This window comes from Hibiscus syriacus, unplaced genomic scaffold (genome assembly GCF_006381635.1).
Source record: "Hibiscus syriacus cultivar Baekdansim isolate YM2019G1 unplaced genomic scaffold, ASM638163v2 tig00110007_pilon, whole genome shotgun sequence".
Classification (NCBI taxonomy): domain Eukaryota; kingdom Viridiplantae; phylum Streptophyta; class Magnoliopsida; order Malvales; family Malvaceae; genus Hibiscus; species Hibiscus syriacus.
In genome coordinates, this window is record NW_024062559.1 from 1,582,893 (window position 1) to 1,595,554 (window position 12,662).

The window sequence follows — 12,662 nt, forward strand, 5'->3', positions numbered from 1 at the left end:
ATTGTCATTTTTAACTCAATTCCCGTTGGTTTTCCATCGATTCACGTCGATCCGGCCACCCGTTTTCGACACCTCCCACAACATCGTGTTCCTTACATCGTTTCGAGTCCATCGGTGTCCTCTGTGTCTATATCGTCGCCGTTGCGTGGAGGGGTGAGAAAGTCAAAGTTTCCATTGTTTCGGAATCGAGCTCTCCGCCGTTCAAAATTTTGAACCGAGCTTAGTGTCTCAAAATGCATTAAAATATTTTTAGAAATTTTTTCGGGATTTTTAGGGGCTCCGGGGACGTCGCACGTGTCCCCACGCTCCGCCCTTGCACGTGGGGAAGGTTTGAAAATAGTTGGGGCAGAATTTTGAACCGGTTTGACCGGTCCGACCCGAACCGACTACCAGAACCGACCCGTTGACCGATCGTTGACCGTTGACCGTCGTTGAATATAACTTGACCGGCATTGACCGACCATTGACTGGTCGTTGACTTTTTTGTGTGTACCTATCCTGCATTTTTTGATGTATTGAGTCTGTTTTTGGGGTTTGTTTCACCATATTCGAACCCGATAAGCTATTTTTCACTGATTTATCATCCGATTCGATCCGTTTTTCAGAATTAAGTCCCAATTTTTTATGGAATTTCTATTGTTATGTATTTGAGGAATTACTGGAAGTTGAATTAAAGACTGAGGGCATTCGAAAGGAATTTATATGGTCGATCAGTATGGCACAAAAATTGAGGTAATACATTACTACCTTTTTATGCATTATAGAACATGTTGTTAATGGTAAAAATGCATGGATGTATATGATTGGACTATGATGTATGTTTGATTATGGATGGAATCGAACCGAATACGGTTTAAACAATAAATTATAGGAATATTGTGATTAGGTAAAATTACGATAATCACTTACGTTGTAAAAGGACAAATTGACTTTGGAAGTTTGATAAGAAATACTTTCAAGTTAAGAGATTATCCGGGAAAACAATTAATCTTAGGATCTCCAAATTATACTATCTTTGTTAAGAGTTTAACACCGAAATTATCGGGTTACAAAATTATGAAAATACCCTTGAGAGGTAAAAATAGTCCGAATTGACTCTAAATCAGAGAGTAACCTAAGAATTTGTACTTAAATTGTTAAATTACTGATTTAATTGTTGATATCCTATTTTTGTATAGAAAATTCCTGCCAACTCGTTAGTAACATCTGAGAGGGCATTTAACCTGGAAATCTCTGAGTTGAGTAAGTACATGAAGAATATTTTACAAATGGTGCTCTTTTGTCAGAATTGTTTGAAAGGACTGAAGTAATTGATAGGTTTGAATTAAATAATAAGACTGGACATAAATAAATGATTGAAATACCCTAGAATCTGTAAAATGACCAAAATATCCCTGGAATGGAAATGACCCAAGAATATCACCAAGCCCAAGAATGATTGGATACCATCAAGCTATGAAATGAATGGAATAAAACTAAGCACCAAAATGACCAAAGTACCCTTATGTCCTAGACTAAGAAAAAGTCTTGGATTAATTAAGAAATTCAAATAAACATGGATGTTGTACTGCTCTTAAATGTTATAGAACGCAACTTAAGTCGGTCAACCAATGCTAGTGCTATATCAGTTCTTGAATGGAATATGTATCACTTGAATGCTTGTTCGTCTCTTCAAGTTTGGATTGATGATAATTATGGAAGTACTCAGCCCAGCTCAACGCTAGAGTGCATTCGATATTAAAAAGTGGATATTCGTGAGATAAATCAACCACGAATACCAAAAATGATTTTAGTATATACCAAAGTGAACTAAACGAAAGTACAACATGTATCCGAAACTCAGAAACATCTGAATTACTTGGGAAGACTATGAAGTAAATGACATAGATTTGACTACTAAATGAACCAAGTAATCCTTAATGACTGAGAATTTAGTAAGTGATTGGATGAGTCTGAGAACTCCAATGATCTTGCATGATATATGATTCCTATGGGTTATGAACCAAGAATTAAATACATTGACAATTCGTGATATTGTTGCCATGTAGATAGAAATAAAGATTATTTGGATCCTCTATCGCTTCCTTAAGATGTATTCAGCGATGATTCTAAAGACGATCTATAGACAAGAATTATTGGTATTAAAGATAGAATATCCTGGAAGGGTAATGAATTGACCAGTTGATGTACATCAGTTTTGGGAGTTGTTCGATAGTCCGATCGAATGACATGGATGGTAAGTGCGATGAATCTACGTTTCTCCTTTATCAGCTGAAATTACTCCGGTGATACCTATACATTTTCCTGATGCATATGAATCATAGAGGGATTCGAAGTATCAACCTTAAATGTCTAATTAGATCGATTATTAATCGATTCTCTTCAATAGAACCTCGTTCCTGGAATCCGATCAAATTGTACAAGTTTCATGTTATCTATAGTGATAACTACAAATCGCCTCTGTAAAATACTTGGATCCTCTAGTGTGTTCCATATGTACTACATGACAGATTTATATGTTTAAAATGAGTTTTAACGCAATATTGATTTACTGGTTTATGAACTATGGTGTCATGGTATGTGATCAATGATTATGATTTTTATCGAAAAATATGAATTGTTTCTTATTTATGGAATCACAGAAACTTTTGATTTATGAACCATGGTTTTATGTTTCACTGGTTATACTCAATTTTTTATAGGGATATTATATGGGTAGACTGGAGCTACAGCTTTGATCAAGCTAGAAATTTCTTACGGACCTAAGGGAATACTTCAGTAAGCTCTCAGGCCCCAAGGTACTACATTGGGTTAATCATTTGACTACTTATGGTGTACAGGTGGAAATTGGTTATATGGTTTATTTCTTATCACTGTTATGACATATTATTGGATCATAATCGTGTATTACGTTTTATGGCTAAATGATTTCTACTGGATTATTTTTATATGGATAGGATTCTGAAGTATGGAGGCACAGCTCTGATCCAGCTGGTAAGACCATACAGATCTAAGGATATGGCCCCAAGGAATATTCTTAGGTTGGTTTCCTTTTTGCTGTGTGCTTAAGGTAACCCTACGGATCTAAGGATATCCTTGGGTAGGCCCATAGGCCCCAGGAATATCCTTAGGTTGGTTTCCTTTGTTGTGTACTTAAGGTAACCCTACGGATCTAAGGATACCCTTGGGTAGGCCATAGGCCCCAAGGAGTATCCTTAGGTTGGCTCCCTTTTTGCTGTGTGCTTAGCGTAAGCTCTACGGATGTAGTTTTAGGGAACTGCATAATGGAGTTTGGTTGGAGGGTTCCACTATGGTTTTAAAAGATTTATCTTTTCACTGGGTTTTGATTGGAACACACTAGACATCCTATTCGACTAATGAAAACGTGATACTATAAATGCTTCCTATGAAATGTGATCTTCATGGCTTCTACTCGATGAACTACTATTTGAACCCCAGATTATCCCAGAAACTGGTATACGTCTGATTCAGAAAGGAAATTATATAGATTTCCATTTATTGCATGTCTTTAACATCACTGGTAGTTCTGTATTACTTAGCTTTCGAAGCTCATTCTATTACTCACCATTGCAGGTTAAAAGAATTGTACCAGTGCACTATTGACATCAATAAGGGAGTTCTTCCGGCTTTGCTTGCAGAGGATGGTACATGTGATTAGGGGGCATGTATAGTATTTGTTTTATACCCGAGTCTAAAAACATGTTTTATTCTGAACACTGATAAAAAATTTATTATTATATATTTTAATAAAAGTTTTAAATTTTATGTATTTTTACACTAGGTCACTCCGGTGGCCCTAATGTGACAACCCAGATCGGAATTGGGTTATCCGTATCGGTCTGAGGGTGTTACATATAGTGGTATCAGAGCTTTGCTGAGTCAAATTTTTTCAAGATAGACAGGCTGATCGAATTTCAAAAGATGTATGTCTGTCAGTACATCCCCTAGACTACAATCGTACTTCTCTAAGCCGGAACTCCAGGTTGAGTCCCTATCTGTAACGAGTAAACCTAAGTTTTTTATCCATTGCGGCTTTATCTTTGCATAAAGGAATACCAGTAACGTTTTTATGAATTTTGTGAAGTACCTCACGAGCCATGTGAGAGTTACTAATCTGAGAAATTTTGATCCAACTCCAAAATGAAATTGGGATATGTTATTGCTCTATGAGCCTATTCTCGTAACCAAGGCTGAATTGATTTCACAAGGATGAATCTGTTCTGATTATTTTATTGGAAAGAGAGAGTTCTGAAAAAAATGTATACTCAACTGGTTAAGAATTAATAGAGTATCGGTACTTCTGTAAAAGCTACTGAAAGATACGAAATAACTGATGGAAGTTTCATTTCTACAATTCGGTGGCATGAATAAATTTCAAGGACGAAATTCTTTTAAGGAGGGGAGAATTGTAACACCCCAATTTAGGGGCTAAATTAAGAAATTTTAAAGTATTAAATTTAAAGTGGTATTTTAGAATAAATTGGGGATTAAAGTGTAAAATCACAAAGTGAGCATACCATTTTAAGAAGTACAGGAAATTCAGTGACCAAACTCATAATATGCCCAATTATTTTATATGATGAATTATAAACCCCCTTTCCCCATAAGTTTATGAAGATTTTTCTCATTTTCCTCTTCCTGATCAACGATTTTGAACTTCGATCTCTCCACCGTCCAGCCACCGTTTGACGAACTGAAACCACCATCGTGTTCGTTGTCGACCGATGAACAAACCCCCTCAAACCTCTCATCGTGAATCGACATCGTTTGTCATTAATTTCAGTTTGGAATTATTATCAGTTTTAACTCAATTCCCGTTGGTTTTCCGTCGATTCACGTCTTGATTCAGCCACCTGTTTTCGACACCTCTCATACCATCATGTTCCTTGCATCGTTCTGAGTCTACTGGTGTCCTCCGTGTCTCCGTCGTCGCCGACGCATGGAGGGGTGAGAAAGTCAAAGTTTCCAATGTTTCAGAATCGAGCTCTCTGCAGTTCAAAATTTTGGACAGAGCTTGGTAAGTGTCTCAAAATGCATTAAAATATTTTTGGAAATTTTTTGGGATTTTTAGGGGCTCTGGGGACGTCGCACGCGCCGCCCCTACGTGTGGGGGAGGTTTGAAAGTAGTTGGGGAAGAATTTTGAACCATTTTGACCGGTCCAACCCGACCCGACTTCCCGAACCGACCCGTTAACCCATTGACCGACCATTGATCGTTGACCGCCGTTGACCAGAACTTTGACTGGCGTTGACCGGCCATTGACCGGTCGTTGACTTTTTCTGAGTATACCTAACCTGACATTTGTTGACGTTCTTAGTCCGTTTTTGGGGTCCGCTTCACCAAATTTGAACCCCGTAATCTATTTTTCACTGATTTATCATCCGATTTGATCTGTTTTTCAGGAATTAAGTCCTGTTTTTTATGAAATTTCTATTGTTATGTATTTGAGGAATTATTGGAAGTTGAATTAAAGACTAAGAGCATTCGAATGAAATTTATATGGTCGATCAGTATGGCACAGAAATTGAGGTAATACATTACTACCTCTTCATGCTTTATAGAACATGTTATTAATGGTAAGAATGCATGGATGTATATGATTGGACTATGATGCTTGTTTGATTATGGATGGAATCGAACCGAATACGGTTTAAGCAATAAATTATGAGAATACTTTGATTAGGTAAAATTACGATTATACCCTTATATTGTAAAAAGGACAATAATTGACTCTAGAAGTTTGATAAGAAATACTTTTAAGTTCAGAGGTTATCCGGGAAAATAATTAATATTAGGATCTCCAAATTATACTATCTTTGTAAGAGTTTAACACGAAATTATCTGGTTACAAAATTACAAAAATGCCCTTGAGAGGTAAATATAGTCCGAGTTGACTCTGAATTAGAGAGTAACCTGAGAATTTGTACTTAAATTGTTAAATTACTGATTTAATTGTTGAGATCCTATTTTTGTATGGATAATTCCTGATAACTCGTTAGTAACATATGAGAGGGCATTTAACCTGGAAATCTCCGAGTTCAGTAAGTACATGAAGAATATTTTATAGATGGTGTTCTTTTTTTAGAATTGTTTGAATGGACTGAAGTAATTGATAAGTTTGAATTAAATAATAAGACCGGACGGAAGGAAATGATTGAAATACCCTAGAATATGTAAAATGACCAAAATATCCCTGTAATGGAAATGACCCAAGAATAACACCAAGCCCATGAATGATTGGATACCATCAAGCTAAGAAATGAATGGAATAAAACTAAGCACCAAAATGACCAAAGTACCCTTATGTCATAGACAAAGTAAATATCTTGGATTAATTAAGAAATTCAAATAAACATGAATGTTGTACTGCTCTTAAAAGTTATGGAACACAACTTAAGCCGGTCAACCAATGCTAGTGCTATATCAGTTCTTGAATGGAATAGGTATCACTTGAATGCTTGTTCATCTCCTCAAGTTTGGATTGATGATAATTATGGAAGTAATCAGCCTGGCTCAACGCTAGAGTGCATTTGATATTAAGAAGTGGATATTCGTGAGAAAAGCAACCACGAATATCAAAAATGATTTTATTATATCACCAAAGTGAACTAAACGGAAGTACAACATGTATCCAAAACTCAGAAGCGTCTGAATTACTTGGGAAGACTCTGAAGTAAATGACATAGATTTGACTACTAAATGAACCAAGTAATCTTTAATGACTGAGAATTTAGTAAGTGATTGGATGAGTCTGAGAACTCCAATGATCTTGCATGATATATGATTCCTATGGGTTATGAACCAAGAATTAAATACGGTGACAATTCGTGATATTGTTGCCATGTAGATAGAAATAAAGATTATTTGGATCCTCTATCGCTTCCTTAAGATGTATTCAGCGATGATTCTAAAGATGATCTATAGACAAGAATTATTGGTATTAAAGAGAGAATACCCTGGAAGGGTAATGATTAACCAGTTGACGTACATCAATTTTGGGAGTTGTTCGATAGTCCGATCGATTGACATGGATGGTAAGTGCCCTGAATCTTCGTTTCTCCTTTATCAGCTCAAATTACTCTGGTCATACCTGAACACTTTCCTGATGCATATGAATCATAGAGGGATTCTTAAGTATGAACCTTAAATGTCTAACTAGATCAATTAGCAATTGATTCTCTTCAATAGAACCTCATTCTTGGAATCCGATTAAATTGTACAAGTTTCATGTTATCCATACTGATAACTACAAATCGCCTATGTAAAATACTTGGATCCTCTAGTGTGTTCCATATGTACTACATGACAGTTTTATATGTTTTAAAATGAGTTTTAATGCAAGTATTGATTTACTGGTTTATGAACCATGTTGACATGGTATATGATCTATGATTATGATTTTTATTGGAAAATATGAATTGTTTCTGATTTATGGAATCACAGAAACTATTGATTTATGAACCATGGTTTTATGTTTCACTGGTTATACTCGGACTATTTTATTGGGATATTATATGGGTAGACTGGAGGTACAGCTCTGATCAAGCTGGAAATTTCTTACGGGCCTAAGGGAATACTTGGGTAGGCTCTCAGGCCCCAAGGTACTCCCTTGGGTTAATCATTTGACTACTTATGGTGTACAGGTGGAAATTGGTTAAACGATTTATTTCATTATCACTGTTATGACATATTATTGGATCACGATCCAGGTATTACATTTTACGGCTAAACTAATTTCTACTGGATATTTTTATATGGATAGGATTTTGAAGTATGGAGGCACAGCTCTGATCCAGCTGGTAAGACCATACGGATCTAAGGATATCCTTAGGTAGGCCCATAGGCCCCAAGGCATATTCTTAGGTTGGTTTACTTTTTGCTGTGTACTTAAGGTAAACCTACGGATCTAATGATATCCTTAGGTAGGCCCATAGGCCCTAAGGCATATCCTTAGGTTAGTTTCCTTTGTTGTGTGTTTAAGGTAACCCTACGGATCTAAGGATACCCTTGGGTAGGCCATAGGCTCCAAGGACTATCCTTAGGTTGGCTCCTTTTTTGTGTGTGCTGAGGGTAAGCCCTACGGATTTAGTTTTGGGGAACTGCATAATGGAGTTTGGTTGGAGGGTTCCACTATGGTTTTAAAAGATTTATATCTTTTCACTGGTTTTGATTGGAACACACTAGACATCCTATTCGACTCATGAAAACGTGATACTATGAATGCTTCCTATGAAATGTGATCTTCATGGCTTTTACTCGATGAATTACTATTGGAACCCCATATTATCCCGGAAACCAGTATACGTCTGATTCAGAAAGGAAATTATATGGCTCTAATGTTTGAATAAAAGTTTTAAATTTTCTGTTATTTTTACAGTGGGTCGCTCCGGTGGCCCTAATATGACAACCCAGATCGGACCGGGTTATCCGTATCGGTCTGAGGGGGTTACAGTTAACGTTCGATTCCATTCTTCAAAGGGTTAGATTAATTTATTCATTGCAAACAACGTTCAACGGCTACACTAATTATTTTTCCCAAAAGTTTGAGGGCCTCAATTATCATTCAACATATTTTTATTTTAATGAAATATTTTTCTGATTTGCTTATAATAATATTTTTTATATTTTTGAAATTTATTTGATGTTGAATATACAATATCACTATATTCTTATTATGAACTAAAATAAATTTTATGTTATGGAATTTTTTATATCTTTTCTTGTTTTAAATTTGCAAAACTCACATGTTAAATTAATGTAGTGAAATTTTTTAATAATTACATTTTAATTTAATTTTTTAATAACTGTATACTCATTTTTATTTTTAAAATTTATATACTAAATACATTTTTATTATTTTATTTTTGGATTTAAGTTTTCATTTTATATTAATAAAACATGTTTTCTAATTTTCAAAAATCTGGAAATGAAAACTATTTTCTAAAAACAAAAAAAAAATTAGAACCAAACTGATCCTAAAATTTCCAGTTCACTCTTTTTTAGCCTATTGAATACAAATCCATTGTTCGTTTCACTGGAAAATACCTTGGGCTCAATAAATGTAGTTTAGAATCCTTTAGCTTTATTTAAAACTAAATCATAATAATAAATTTATTATTTAAATAAAATAAGTACACCAAGAATCTTAATATATATCGTAATAAAATCTACAAACTTTTTGTTTATAATATTGTTATGTTATAAGTTTGTGTTATGTTTATAATTTTGATTATAAATTTCTAATATTTATCAAATAAATCAATAATTAAAATATATTTGAACATAATATTTATATATATGATAAGATTTAAATCTAGAATGTCCGAATTATTTAATTAAATATTGAGTTTTTGGGTTAAACGTCATTTTGAACTTTTTTGAAAGATGAAGAGAGGCGTAAGGATACCGAAAGAGTAATTGGCATTGACCTAATAGAATTTAAGCTTAATATAAAAATAAGTATCTAAATTATATCACTTTTCTTAAATATATGCTTAAACTTTTTTCGGTTAATTCATATGCTTAATATTATAAACGTTGTCATTTTAAGTGCTCGAGTCGTAACCGTTGTTAAAAAATTTCGTTAAATGACATTTTTCACGTTCTGATAATTTTGAGAATTTTTATTTGAAATAAAGACATGAAGTATTGTAATCACCATTTTTCAGCCCAACCGAACCTAAACCCGACCGAGCCCAAACAAAAGAAAAACTACTCAAACCCATTTTACAACCTAGACTCAAAACCCCAAAAACCCAACCCGGGCTCACTCATATCCGACCCGACCTAGGTCTACTTTACCCAGCTAGGCAACCGCCCATTGCACCCAACCAATGGCCACCATTTTCAACCCCAATCAAAAGCCACCGTTCTCACCCCACTCCATTGATGTCGGTCTCTGCACCAACCAGAGGAATAGCACTCCACGCACGCCACCTGCAGCAAGCAACAAAACAAAATGGGAATCTTTTTTCTCTGTAACGGGTATAAGACCCGAATCAAATACTGTAAAAACTCTGGCTGTTCCTGAAGAAAGATATTGTAACACTTATTTAGAAGCAATAAACAACCACAGTTAAAGGTTAATTTGTTTCTCTGTTTTTTACATTCGAATAACATCTTTTTTTTCCTTTCGTATGTTAGTTTTCTGTTGTGTATCTCAGTAGAATATATTTTTTCGAAGCAAGATGTAATTTTTAGGTATTCTAAAAACACTAATAAATGTGTACCTATATTTCGAACCAAAAAAAACCAAGATAGTTTTTGTATTTTATTTTTTGAACCTAATCAACCTAATACAAACAAATAAACTAAAAAATAAAAAGAGGGTTGGATCTAACCTGGGTTAAGAGATCATCACCGGAACCTGGGATAGTCGAACCGTTCGAGCCCATTTTGGGGGGGGGGGTTTGGGGGGGTTTTGGCGTTTTAGGTCCTAAAGCAGGTTCAAGATGCGTGGATCTAGCTTCGATGAGCTTTTGGGGACGTTTTGGTGTTTCCGTACGGTGGACGACCAGCGGCCGGAGTGGCTCAAGGTGGCCGGCTCACTGTCGGCCGGGAGAAGAGGAAAGCATCTAAGGTTTTTTTTGGGTTTGGCTTAAAATGAAACATATTAAAAGAAAGTTGGTATATATAGGTTAAAGTAAGGGTATAATCATGTTTAGGACCCTGAACTTTGCTCATATTTTTTCATTTTGGTCCCTGAAGGGACCAAAACTAATATTTTACCTTTTGTTTATATATGATTTATTTTTTTGGTAAATTCACTGTTTAATCCCCCTAACTTTAGCATTTTTTCATTTGGTCACTAAAGGGACTGATTTTGTGATTCACCCATTTTACGCATGATATATATTCAGGTAGAGTTGTTTTTTAGTCTCTATAACTTTTGCGTGTTTTTATATTTTAATCCCTAAATCTATTTTTTATTTTATTTCGATTTAACCTTTATATTTTTGAGTTGTTTTAATTTATTTCCTTATTATATGTTTCATTTATTTGTTTTGAGCTTGTGCTTAGATTTTACGCAATTAGGTCGTTGTACTTATTTTATTTTTTTTTGTTATTATTTTATGTTGTTGTTACTGTTTCTATTTTATTATTTGTTATTTTATTTTTTAATTAAATTTATTACTATTTAATTTGCTTCATAGTTTCAATTTTTAGATTTAGTTTTAATTTAGATTAATATTCGAATCAAGTTTAGTAATTAGGATTTCACACTAGTTTTAATTAGGGAGTAATTCGAGTCGAGTTTTTGCATATGATGCCCGATTGCTCGAATCGGTTGCTCAATTTTTAAAATTTATTATTTATTAATATTTTCTACTTTAAGTTTAATAATTTAGATAATAATTAGGTTTTTTAGTTTAGATTTAGTCCCCCTAACTTTAGAAATTATTGATTTAGGTCCCCAAACTTTTAGTCTCTTAGAACTCGTATTTTTGATCTTGACATTTAGTCCCCGAACTTCAATTAGAACTTTAATTTTGACATAATTAAATAGGTTGAATAGAGCTTCTACTTTAGGATAGATTTCAATCTAGTCCTTTAAATTTAGGGAATAATTCGAGTTGGCTCTCGCCTTAATGCTCGAGGGACCATCTCGGTTATTCGATTCAATAATTGGTTTAAAATCAAATAAGGTTAATATTAGATCCTACATTTAGGTTTAGTCCCCTAGGTTCCTTAATTTTCATAATTTGACACCTTAAGCTAGAAACAACCTTTAATTTACCTTAGCTTAATTAGGGTCGAATAAAAATTTATTTGATTGCATTTTATTTTTAAATATAGGGCAATGTTCATTTATTAGGGAATTAATAGTATATCTCCCATAAGTATGCTCAGGAGGTGACTAGTGGTGATTCCCGAAATAGGTTGACATCCTTTTCAAAGATCGCGTCATGATTTTCTAAAAACAAGGCAATATTCGATTATTAGACACAATAGTTGATCTCCCGTATTTACAGTTGGGAGCGAATGCTATCGGTCTCGATAAACGAATACCCTTTTCAACTTTTTATCTGTAATGAATTTCAAATTAAATAAAGATCGAACTTAAAATTTCTGATTTTAAATATAGGGTAATCAACTAGGTACCAATTTTTGGGCGCTTGTAGGGGTGCTAATCCTTCCCCACGCGTAACCGACTCTCGAACTCTATTTCTGGATTTTCGCAAACCTTAAAACTTGGTATTTTTATAAAAATAAAATGTTTTATTAAAATCACCCAATTTTTATGGCGTCTCAATCGCACCTAAACTGATTGATGACGACTCCTCACATTTCAAAAACCTTTTCAAAGAGAAAACCCCCGAGTCGGTATCGGTCTTTTCCCCGCCCGGGCGAAAAACGGTGTAGACAAATATAATTTAAAAAAAACCCAAAATTTTTAAAATTCTAATTTGAATCCTTTTGCCACCGCTAGTTGCCACCAACCCCGTCAATCGGTCAAATACCCAGTGACGTGTGATTGGCCAACCACCCAAGACCAAAACCCCCATACTTTCACAACTAGTAGAACACCCAACAACGGTGTAAATGCATGATTTTGTTTTAAACATTTAAATCCCTAAAAATCCCTTAAATCCCTTTGACCGATCGTGGTGGTCGGTCGTTTGGACGAATGTGGTGGTCG